The sequence below is a fragment of the Bufo bufo genome, chromosome 3 (genome assembly GCF_905171765.1).
Source record: "Bufo bufo chromosome 3, aBufBuf1.1, whole genome shotgun sequence".
Taxonomy (NCBI): Eukaryota; Metazoa; Chordata; class Amphibia; order Anura; family Bufonidae; genus Bufo; species Bufo bufo.
The window spans coordinates 314741854-314755400 of NC_053391.1; positions in this window are offsets into that span (position 1 = coordinate 314741854).

The window sequence follows — 13547 nt, forward strand, 5'->3', positions numbered from 1 at the left end:
TATTGAGGAACCAGGATAGACTACACCCATTTATGCAGTCACAGCAGCATTACTAGCTTGAGGATCTACACTAGCATGGCCATGTAACCAGAGGTCCTTCTCACATATAACACCATGTAATGCAGCACATCTTGAAGGGTTTATCTAGGATTATAAAACAAAGCTGCTCTTTTTCAAAAACAGAGCCACCTGTCCATTGCAGCAAAGCCTCATTAACTTCAATGAAGCTAAGCTGCAATACCACACACAACCTAGGGGTAGGTGTCGCACTGTTTCTGGGAAAAATGCAGCTATGTTGTTCTAATCTCAGAATATCCTTTAACAGTAAATGTTGTCACCATTTTCAGCAACATTGCTCATAAAAGTATGCAATAAAAACCACATTTAACAGCGGTACCTGAATATACCTATGAACCATCTTTCTGGCTGCAGCAACACATGTACATCTTAAAGTGACTAAAGTTCCTTTCTTTCACATGAAACTTGTGATACTTTGAAAGCACATAACAATAATATCATCAGCAAATAAAGGGCAAACAAATGTCACCCAACGGCCCCAACACAATCGTCCTTACAGGCGGAAAGAGAAATCAAGGATGGGAAGAAATACAAAGATCAGCCGATACATGTGAGACAACATGAGAGGTTTTAAAAGGGCAATCGGAAAATTGAAAAATGGCCTGGAGCACAACTGATTAATTCAGCCTGCAGAACATCGCTGCACATTGACTACCGTCTTGGTAGTGTAAACTTCCCCCTGAGAGATGGAGGGGCACGAACTGTAGCAAGATAAGTAATTTCTGACCTGGGGGATTTCATTAAATAGGAATGTGAAATCAAATGTGATATGTAAATGTGTGCAAACATTATTCCCTATATGAAAATAAACTTTCATCTGTAAATACAGGAGGGAGAATGATTCATGTGTAGCATGGACCATAAAAAAAATTAGCAATGCCACACTTCGAAAAGAAAGTGGTTAATACAACCTTTATTAAATGTAAAATATTACAATACATAGATAATTATTTAAGACAGCAGACATAACAAAATGGAGGACACAAAACCAAGGAGGAGGCTGAGGGGTCAGCACATGAGGGACACTGCGAACAGCAAGAACAGAGCAGGACAAAACCAAGGAATAAGAAAAAAGCACAAGTCACATGTGGAGAAACATAAAAGTAGTAAATACCCGCCGTGTGCTGGCTCCTCAGCCGCCGCCTCCCAATGCCGTTTCGCCAGACACGCTGGCTTCTTCCCCGAAAGAATATTGTAATATTTTACATTTAATAAAGGTTGTATTTACCACTTTCTTTTCGAAGTGTGGTGTCGCTAATTTTTTGGTGGTTTAGTTTACATGTTGTTGCCCTCTTCGTAGTATTAAAATCATTGATCCGGTTATTATATTGGTGGCATGTGTAGCATGGAGCAGAACTACAGTTTCCCTTATGTCCTACCCGCAGCACAATAATGGGGTATTTTTTGTACTAGTAGGACAGATGGAATTTGCAATCAATCAGATTAATCACTCATTAATTAGAGACTCATCTAAGGATACCTAGCCCCTTCTACCCTGTGTTTTTTCTGTCCTGTGTGGACTTGGACCGATGGTTTACTTTCCTTGTGGTTTTCTTGTTATGTTTCAGTTTTTTATTTATTATGCTGGACTTCCTAGATTGCACTGGCTAGTGTAGAACGGTGTTGCATTAACACTAGACTGGTTTCTGGACCTCTGAACCTGCTGCTGCAGCCTGATATTATATGTTACATTTATTTGCGCCAATGCACTTTACCTTCCTCCCTTTAGGCCTCTTTCATACGAGCATATTGAAAACCGTCAGTATTCTGGCTCCGGAATATGCACAGATTCAGGATGGTATACCATCAATATTGTCATCACTATCGCTTCAGTAGTTCATCAAGATTTACATGAGTATTCCTTCCTTCCTGCATTTTTGAGCCCCCTCCAGATTATAATGGGAATATTTGCTCATATTTGCTTGGTCATTTATGTGCACATCTAAGTGCCATATTTAAGTGTAATGCAGGAATTATACCAGGAATTGAACCAGAAGTGAACAGAAGGTAACTCCATTTGCTTAAAAGTTCATTATACAATCATCACCACTGCATAAACATGTTTTCACTTCATGTTTACCACTATTACTTTCATATCCTTCTGACTATTCCATAACCCCACTATTCCTAAACCAGACAAAGAGGTATTTATCTCACCTTCCCTACTATCCTCTCACCTGCCCACTTTTGCTCAACTCCTCCTACAAACTCAAATCTTCTCATCTAAACATGGTCAGCGACCACGTGGTTTATCCCACACTCACTTGTTTCATCGCAATTCATGCGATTCTCATCTTCTTTATGTGGTGCCAAATCAATTAGATATGCGTGCCATACTACTTTCGTAATGAATAGTCATGAGCGGCAGGTGACATATTCGATTTCGACGAAATTCACTAATATTCGATAGAATATTTGTTTCATATTCGTCGAAATCAAATATTCATCATTATTCTAGTTATCGCAATTAACATGCGATTTAAATAATCGTGTATTGCGATTTTAACTTAAGGGTACTTTCCTATTGGTTTGATATCTAGAATTAGCGAAGATGACGAATGTATTCGTCATATTCCTCAAAACGAAGATAACAAAGTATTCTCCATCTTAGTTTTTAGCTACCTATTCGTCAACTTCGCTAATTCTAGCAATCAAATAGGAAGGTTGACTATAGAGACAGCTGTGTTTAATTCGCTATGCGATTATATTACTTTGCTTTTTTTTAAATAAATAGAATCATTATAATAATCAAGTATTTAACTATTATTTTTTTTTAAAAAAAAGCAAAGTAATATAATCGCATAGCGAATTAAACTTAGCTGTCTCTATAGTCAACTTTCCTATTTGATTGCTAGAATTAGCGAAGTTGACGAATATGGAGCTAAAACGAAGATGGAGAATACTTTGTTATCTTCGTTTTGAGGAATATGACGAATACATTCGTCATATTCGCTAATTCTACCAAGCCAACCATAGTAAACCAGGTCCAAGTTGAAATAGCAATGCGATTAATTCAAGTTCTAATAATCGAATTGCGATTTCAACTTAGCACTGCTATATTCCATATTCGTTATTTCTAACCTAATATGGAATATAGCAGTGCTAAGTTGAAATCGCAATTCGATTATTACAACTTGAATTAATCGAATTGCGATTTCAACGTAATTCTCAAATCCGACAGTACATTCTAGTATGGAGACGTTCCCATGGTGATCGGGACGCTCCATGAGCACGGAAGTCATCAGAAGCGGCAATGGGCACTGACTGGAGCAGCCAGGAAGCCAGGAATCTTAAGGACAGGTAAGAACTACTTTTGGGAAGTGGGAAAGAAAAAAATATAACAATAAAAAAAAAAAAAAAAGAATATTCGAAATATCTAATTTATAGCACTATATTCGAAATATTCGCGAATTAGCGAAGTGCCGATATTCGCAAAAAATTTTTGATATAGAAACATAGAAACATAGAAACATAGAATGTGTCGGCAGATAAGAACCATTTGGCCCATCCAGTCTGCCCAATATACTAAATACTATGGATAGCCCCTGGCCCTATCTTATATGAAGGATGGCCTTATGCCTATCCCATGCATGCTTAAACTCCTCCACTGTATTTGCAGCTACCACTTCTGCAGGAAGGCTATTCCATGCATCCACTACTCTCTCAGTAAAGTAATACTTCCTGATATTACTTTTAAACCTTTGCCCCTCTAATTTAAAACTATGTCCTCTTGTAGCAGTTTTTCTTCTTTTAAATATTCTCTCCTCTTTTACTTTGTTGATTCCCTTTATGTATTTAAAAGTTTCTATCATATCCCCTCTGTCTCGTCTTTCTTCCAAGCTATACATGTTAAGTTCCTTTAATCTTTCCTGGTAAGTTTTATCCTGCAATCCATGTACCAGTTTAGTAGCTCTTCTCTGAACTCTCTCCAAAGTATCAATATCCTTCTGGAGATATGGTCTCCAGTACTGAGCACAATACTCCAAATGAGGTCTCACTAGTGCTCTGTAGAGCGGCATGAGCACCTCCCTCTTTCTACTAGTAATGCCTCTCCCTATACACCCAAGCATTCTGCTAGCATTTCCTGCTGCTCTATGACATTGTCTGCCTGCCTTTAAGTCTTCTGAAATAATGACCCCTAAATCCCTTTCCTCAGATACTGAGGTTAGGACTGTATCACTGATTTTATATTCTGCTCTTGGGTTTTTACGGCCCAGGTGCATTATCTTGCACTTATCAACATTAAATTTTAGTTGCCATATTTTTGACCATTCCTCTAGTTTTCCTAAGTCCTTTTCCATTTGGTGTATCCCTCCAGGAACATCAACCCTGTTACAAATCTTTGTGTCATCAGCAAAAAGACACACCTTACCATCGAGGCCTTCTGCAATTTCGCTGATAAAGATATTAAACAATATGGGTCCCAGAACAGATCCCTGAGGTACCCCACTGGTAACAAGACCTTGGTCTGAATATACTCCATTGACTACAACCCTCTGTTGCCTGTCCCTCAGCCACTGCCTAATCCATTCAACAATATGGGAGTCCAAGCCCAAAGACTGCACTTTATTGATAAGCTTTCTATGTGGGACAGTATCAAAAGCCTTACTAAAGTCTAGATAAGCGATGTCTACTGCACCTCCTCCATCTATTATTTTAGTCACCCAATCGAAAAAATCAATAAGATTAGTTTGACATGATCTCCCTGAAGTAAACCCATGCTGTTTTTCATCTTTCAATCCATGGGATTTTAGATGTTCCACAATCCTCTCCTTAAGTATGGTTTCCATTAATTTCCCCACTATTGATGTCAGGCTTACTGGCCTATAGTTGCCCGATTCCTCCCTACTACCTTTCTTATGAATGGGCACAACATTTGCTAATTTCCAATCTTCTGGGACGACTCCTGTTGCCAGCGATTGGTTAAATAAATCTGTTAATGGTTTTGCTAGTTCAACGCTGAGCTCTTTTAATAGCTTTGGGTGTATCCCATCAGGCCCCTGTGACTTATTTGTATTAATTTTAGACAGCTGACTTAGAACCTCTTCCTCTGTAAAGACACATGCATCAAAAGATTCATTAGACTTCTTTCCTAACTGAGGTCCTTCTCCTTCATTTTCCTTTGTAAAAACTGAACAGAAATATTCATTGAGGCAGTCAGCTAGTTCTTTATCTTCTTCTATATACATTCCTTCTTTTGTTTTTAATTTGGTAATTCCTTGTTTTAGTTTCCTTTTTTCATTTATGTATCTGAAGAATGCCTTCTGGCCTTTTTTTCCTGACTGAGCTAATTTCTCTTCTGCCTGTGCTTTGGAAGCTCTTATAACTTGTTTGGCCTCTCTCTGCCTAATCTTATAAATTTGTCTGTCATCCTCGTTTTTTTTTTTTTTATAATTCCTAAATGCTATCTTTTTGTTTTTAATGATTTTGGCCACTTCTGCTGAGTACCACAGTGGTCTCTTCCTTTTTTTGCTTTTACTGACAAGCCTAATGCAATTTTCTGTTGCCTTCAATAGTGCCACTTTTAAGTAGTCCCATTTCTCCTGGACTCCAATGAAACTGTTCCAGTCTGATAGGGACTTGTATACCACTAATCTAATTTTAGAAAAGTCTGTTTTTCTAAAATCTAAAACTTTTGTTTTTGTGTGGTGTGACTCAGTCACTGTACTTATAGTAAACCACACTGACTGGTGATCACTAGATCCCAAGCTTTCCCCTACAGTAATATCAGATACCAAATTCCCATTTGTGAATACTAAATCTAAAATGGCCTCCTTCCGGGTTGGCTCCTCCACTACTTGCTGTAGAGATAATCCCAGTAGGGAATTTAGAATATCTGTACTCCTGGCAGAACTAGCTATTTTGGTTTTCCAGTTTACATCTGGAAGATTGAAGTCTCCCATAATGATAACTTCCCCCTTCAATGTCATTTTAGCTATTTCCTCAACTAGTAGATCATCTAATTCTTTGACTTGGCTAGGTGGTCTATATATCACACCTACACGAGTTGCCTTATGATTATCAAGCTGCACGGTAACCCAAACTGACTCTAAATTGTTCTCACTAACTTGTATCAAATTAGATTTTAGGTTATCTTTCACATACAGGGCCACCCCTCCCCCCTTCTTGCCTTCTCTGTCTTTCCTGTATAGAGAGAACCCTGGTATTGATATATCCCAGTCATTACTCCCCTTGAACCACGTCTCAGTAACAGCCACTACATCTATATTCTCAGATGCCATTATAGCCTCAAGTTCATTGATTTTATTTCCTAGACTGCGAGCATTTGTAGACAAGACTCTGAGCTTGTCATTTCTTAACCTTTGTGCTACTGCCCTTTTCTGGCATTGTTTCGGGGGGCAGTTGGACTGCTGGATTATCACTCTTTTGCCCCCCTTTCCTAGTTTAAATGCTTCTTAGCAAATACCTGGAACTGTTCACCGAGGACATTCGTTCCTTTGAGAGAAAGGTGCAAACCATCTTTCTTGTACAGTTCTTTTCCATTCCAACAAGAGCTAACATGAGACACAAAGCCAAACCCTTGGTTCAGACACCATTCACCAAGCCATACATTGAATTCCTTAATGCGCATCTTCCTGTCATGCTGAAGGTTATGCACAGGCAAAACTGCAGAGAATGAAACAGTTGATGCAACCTCCTGTATATCCTTTCCAAGTGTGTGAAAAGCTTCTTTCACCTTTGAAACCTCATTGCAAGCCAGATCGTTTGTCCCAAGATGGAGAATAACATCCACTTCCCTTTCCTGCTTTGCTTGCCTAACAATATTAACGATCCGTCGTCTATCCCTGCTAGCGGTAGCACCAGGGAGACATCTCACAACACCATTCTCCTCAAACTTCACACCTCTTATGATGGAATCGCCCACCAACAGCTGCTTACTATCAATCCTCGCCTTCTCCTTTTTGTCTTTGGCTGCAGTCTTGCATACTTTAGGCATGGGAGATGATTGTTTCTCACCCACTGTGCTTGAGCCATCCTCCATGTTGCTCTTGCACTCTGAAAGTGCTGCAAATGAATTATGGAGAGCCACAGACTGTGGGACATGCCTTCTATCCACAACTCTCAGTCTACCAGAACCTACAGTAACCCATCTCCCTATTCTAGGGGGCCTCTGTGGCAGTGGCATTGCAATGTTCTCAGCCTGAGTTTGTTTAGTGGTTAATTTAAAAACCTCATATTTCAAAAAGGTAATTTCCTGCTGCATTATGGAGAGCTGTCTACAGATCAGACAGTATCCAAACCTCTGAAGAGTGGAACCTGAAATAAAAGCACAACAATTCCTGCACAGAACCAGGTCTGCCATTGTAAAGAGGGGAAAGATTTTAAACAAACAACTCTTACTTGTTTAGATTGTATCCACCTCCAGATTACCTCCTGAGTATCTCCTGAATATCTCAATGCTCTTGTAAATCAGCTCTTGGTAAGCAGTCTTGGAGAAGCAGCAAGCTATATTCGAATATTCGCGCTCAAAATTACAGATCATACCCCCATTAGACCTCCTTGTAAGACCCCGACCCAATATCAGACCTCAGATAAGCCCCCATTAGACCTCCAGACCCCCTTATAATACCCCCATTAAACCTTCAGACCCCCATATCAGATCTCCAGACCCACATATCAGACATCAGACGAGACCCCCATATCAGACCTCCAGACCCCCCATTAGAACTTCAGACTCCCCATTACACCTCCATACCCCAATATCTGACCCCCATTAGACCTCCAGACCCCCCAGTCAGACCTCCAGACCCCCCCAGTAAGACCTCCAGACCCCCAGTCAGAACTCCAGACACCCAGTCAGACCTCCAGACCCCCCATTAGACCTTCAGACTCCCCATTAGACCTCCATACCCCAATATCTGACCCCCATTAGACCTCCAGACCCCCAGTCAGACCCCCCAGTCAAACCTCCAGACCCCCAGTCAGAACTCCAGACCCCCAGTCAGACCTCCAGACCCCCAATCAGACCTCCAAACCGCCCCAGTCAGACCTTCAGACCCCCCCCAGTCAGACATCCAGCCCCCCGATAGACCTTTCCAGACCCCCATTAGACCTCTCTCAGACTGTAAAATAATGAAGTAACTTACCTCTCCTGTCACCACTCCCCTGTCCTGGCTGTCTTCTCTTTTCAGGGCTGGCACTGCAGTCACCTGACCTCCTGCAGCTTCAGGTCAGAGTGCGCTCTGTACATCCTGATGCTGCAGGCAGCCAGGGCACAGCAGCGCAGGCCTTGAGAAGAGCGAGCAGGAGGAGGGGTAAGTGCTGTACAGTGCTCACAGCGCTTCTCTCCCTTCCTCTTGCAGACTAGTGACTAGCAGTGGAGTAACTAGAGGTCTATGGGCCCCAGAGAAAACTTTGGATTGGGGCCCCTCACCCCATTAACCCGCAACCCCATTACCCCGCCCCTGCCCCGCCACTCGCTCTGTATATATATAATTTGGCCCCCACCCAGACTATATACATTTTTATTTAGCCCCCACCTAGACTGTATACATTTCATTTGACCCACACCCAGACTGTATATATTTCATTTGGCCCCCACCCAGGCTACCTGCACACGTTGCAGATTACATCTGTTTTTTCTCCACAGATTCTCATGTTGAAAAACTGCAGTATATTACAGTACCAGATGCTTCTAAGACTGTATGTTGGAGGGGCTGATGTTATTTGCATAGGAATGTACTCTGGAGGGGCTGATGTTATTTACATGGGACTGTATGTTGGAGGAGCTGACAGAAGGGAACTGAAAATGTGATTTACATGGGACTGTATTGGAGGGGCTGATCTTAAAGGGGTTGTATCATCTCAGACAATGGGGGGCATATCTCTAGGATATATCCCCATTGTCTGATAGGTGCAATTCCCACCTCTGGGACCCGCACCTATTTTGTAAATGAACCTATGAAAGTCATGGAGGGCAGACCGTGCATGCACAGCCGCCCTCCATTCATTTCCGTCAGCTCAATAGAAATGAATGGAGGGCACCTGTGCATGTGCAGTGTGCCCTCCGCGACTTTAATAGCTCAGTTTACAAGATAGGTGCGGGTCCCGGAGGTGGGACCTGCACCTATCAGACAATGGGGGCATATCCTAGAGATATGCCCCCATTGTCTGAGATGATACAACCCCTTTAATTATATGGTACTGTATTATTTTTTTTTATAATGTCCATAGCCTTCCAAAAAGCTGCCATTATTATTACTATATATATATATATATATATATATATATATACAGTACAGACCAAAAGTTTGGACACACCTTCTCATTCAAAGAGTTTTCTTTATTTTCATGACTATGAAGGCATCAAAACTATGAATTAACACATGTGGAATTATATACATAACAAACAAGTGTGAAACAACTGAAAATATGTCATATTCTAGGTTCTTCAAAGTCGCCACCTTTTGCTTTGATTACTGCTTTGCACACTCTTGGCAGGATTCCGTTATTTTCCGTTATAACCATTTTATAACGGAATCCCTAACGCTAGTGTGAACCCACCCTAACTTGGACAGAGTTGTGCTGCAGATCGCTAGGAGCATTGTTGTGTAGGAGAAAGGCAAAAGAGACCTCAGCCCCTTTGTTTTCAAGAGGTTGGTCCCCGACTTACCATAATGTCATGGCATTTCCTAACGATATAACATTACAAGGTGGAGATGCAGTTTTAGGGATTCTGTCACTAGACCAGGGATCAGCAACCTTCAGCAATCCAGCTGCTGTTAAACTACAACTCCCAGCATGCAAACATGCTTGGCTGTTCTTATAACACCTATAAAAGTGAAGTAAGTATTCTGGGAGTTGTAGTTTCAGAACACCTGGAATGCCAGAGGTTGCTGATCCCTGCACTAGACAAATACGTTTGCTTAGAATATCTATTAGATACTATCTAAATAACATTAGGGAGGCCAGTTGTAAAGGGAATCTTTTTCATTTAGCAGTGACCATGCTAAACTTCTGACAGCCCTAGATATGGGCAGGGGAGAACAGTACAAACATATCTTTTGTGGAGGGAGCTTTTAATATCAGGAGCAGTGAGAATATGAACATACAGTACAGACCAAAAGCTTGGACACACCTTCTCATTCAAAGAGTTTTCTTTATTTTCATGACTATGAAGGCATCAAAACTATGAATTAACACATGTGGAATTATATACATAACAAACAAGTGTGAAACAACTGAAAATATCTCATATTCTAGCCACCTTTTGCTTTGATTACTGCTTTGCACACTCTTGGCATTCTCTTGATGAGCTTCAAGAGGTAGTCCCCTGAAATGGTCTTCCAACAGTCTTGAAGGAGTTCCCAGAGATGCTTAGCACTTGTTGGCCCTTTTGCCTTCACTCTGCGGTCCAGCTCACCCCAAACCATCTTCATTGGGTTCAGGTCCGGTGACTGTGGAGGCCAGGTCATCTGGCGCAGCACCCCATCACTCTCCTTCATGGTCAAATAGCCCTTACTTTCAAAGTTTTCCCAATTTTTCGGCTGACTGACTGACCTTCATTTCTTAAAGTAATGATGGCCACTCGTTTTTCTTTACTTAGCTGCTTTTTTCTTGCCATAATACAAATTCTAACAGTCTATTCAGTAGGACTATCAGCTGTGTATCCACCTGACTTCTCCTCAACGCAACTGATGGTCCCAACCCCATTTATAAGGCAAGAAATCCTAATTATTAAACCTGACAGGGCACACCTGTGAAGTGAAAACCATTTCAGGGGACTACCTCTTGAAGCTCATCAAGAGAATGCCAAGAGTGTGCAAAGCAGTAATCAAAGCAAAAGGTGGCTACTTTGAAGAACCTAGAATATGACATATTTTCAGTTGTTTCACACTTGTTTGTTATGTATATAATTCCACATGTGTTAATTCATAGTTTTGATGCCTTCAGTGTGAATCTACAATTTTCAAAGTCATGAAAATAAAGAAAACTCATTGAATGAGAAGGTGTGTCCAAACTTTTGGTCTGTACTATATATATATATATATATATATATATATATAAACACCGCAGTGCTGCAGTGTTTCTTCTTTTATATATTTGCTGCACATCAATTATATCTTTCCACTCCACTTTTATTTTCTCTTCACTTATTATTTCTCTTATTTATGTATGTCCAAGCAGCCTATCATTACCCCCAAAACTTACTGGCACTACTGACTGCATGTGGCTTGCTAAGAAGATCCTATGTCTGCTCCAAATCTACTTAATAGTGGCACTGGCAGTGAGTGGGTCACTCTTTTGTCATGTGACCCGCCACTGACATCACTAGGGGGCAGAGATAACAGGGCGGGAGGTGGATACATCCTGTCTACAAGCAAGCAGCATCCCGATCCCACTCTAGACGGCAACAGTCAGGCAGTAACTTAAGTGAGTGGGTCAGGGTAGTCCATTGCAGCAGGGGCGCAGGCACAGCCAGTGGGAACACACATTAGCCGGCCAGCACCGCCCAGCAGATGGAGTTCTGAGTACTGCTGCTGTTCCTGCGAGACCCGTGCGTCACCTCGAGCGCCGGGTCTCGCCGACATTGAGCAGAAGCACTTGCGCCCCCTCACTGCATCTTATAAAGGAAAAAGCAATAAGCACTTCTATCTGTATTGATGGAAGCGCTCATTGCTTCTGTTCTGGCACCCCCCCTGAGTGTCGGCACCCGGGGCACACGCCACTGGTTATCAAGCCACTAACTGATCTCACTTTAATCTCATACCCATTCAATTGACCCCTGCTCCCCCCCTCTCTATCCAGAGCATTTTGGAACTCACGTTTCATTTGCAACAAACTTTCCTACATCCACGACCTTTTTATCTCCAAGAAACTTTTATTCCTGGGCCTCACAGAAACATGGCTGACACCTACCGACACAGCCCCCCCTGCTGTACTACCCTATGGGAATTTTTTATTCATACCCCCCGCCCAGACCGACATGGCGATGGTGTCGGCCTCCTCTTATCAGGGAATTGCTCTTTCAACCAATCTTTACCCTTTCACATCCTCCCCTCTTCATTCAACAAAACAAAAATCGCAATTTACCAGTATCGCAAATGTGCTTCAAAAGTCGCAAGTGCAGGCTGGCTGAAATGACGCATTTTGGTTTTAAAAAGTCTCATTTTAGTGCTATTGGCATTCAAATCAGTTTATATTTTAAAAAAATGCACATTTTAAAAGTGGTGTGCGCCTTTTGATATATGAGGTAAAACAAATCACCACTTTTGATGTTAATGTTAGTATTTTTTGGTGCAAATTATGCCATTTTTGATAAATGTCCCCCTATGTGTCTCCATTGTATGCAAAGTGTACGTTCACTATTGTATAGTTATAAAGCTAGCAGTGAAGCCATGAAGAGCGGCTGATAGTAACCTTAAAGTTAAGATTACGTATGATTTTCTTGTTAGTACTATTTATCAAATCACTTATGACCCATATTCCTGAAGAGCGGCTGATGGTGACTTTAAAGTTAAGATTACATATAATTTTCTTGTTAGTACTATTTATCAAATTACTTATGACTTGTAATCCAAATTTTTTTTTTACATTTTTTATTCTTTTTTTTAACATACCGTATATGCCGGCGTATAAGACGACTGGGCGTATAAGACGACTCCCAACTTTTACACAGAAAATATAGAGTTTGGGATATACTCGCCGTATAAGACTACCCCTTTTTCAACACACAGCAGTACATTACTGCATCCCACCACCATCCCTGGGTACCTCTGCCATCCCTGAATCCCACCACCATCCCTGGGTACCACTGCCATCCCTGCATCCCACCACCATCCCTGGGTACCACTGCCATCCCTGCATCCCACCACCATCCCTAGATACCACTGCCATCCCTGCATCCCACCACCATCCCTAGGTACCACCGCCATCCCATGGTATCACTACCATCCCTGCATCCCACCACCTTCCTTGTCCTCCCTCCCTGCCTTCCAGACCCTAAACATGTGCCACCTATACCCTGAACATGTTTTTGTTATGTTATTCTTCATATTCACATTCACATATGCACATCTGCGCCGCACTTAGATACGCCGCACGGAGATCTCGCACATGCGCAGGAGCGAGATGCGAGCGGCCGGGAGGATGGCGGTACAAGGAGCATACAAGGTACAGAGCAGGGGGGGCATATGCCATGGGTTACATCGCAGCTCTCAGCTGCTGGGGATACAAGGCAATAGCCCGGGCTCTCTCTGTTGATAATTCGGGCGTCCCGGCACTGCAACGCCCGCCATACCCGGCGTATAAGACGACCCCCCACTCTAGAAAATATTTTCTAGGGCTCAAAAGTAGTCTTATACGCCAGTATATACAGTATTTCTTGCTATCGGGGAAAGCTTATCATCACTGCAGTTTCAGTTTAGGATGGGGGTTTCTACTATCTCCTACACAGTACGTGATACTTGCCGAGCCTTGTGGGACTTATTGTTTGACAATTACAACCC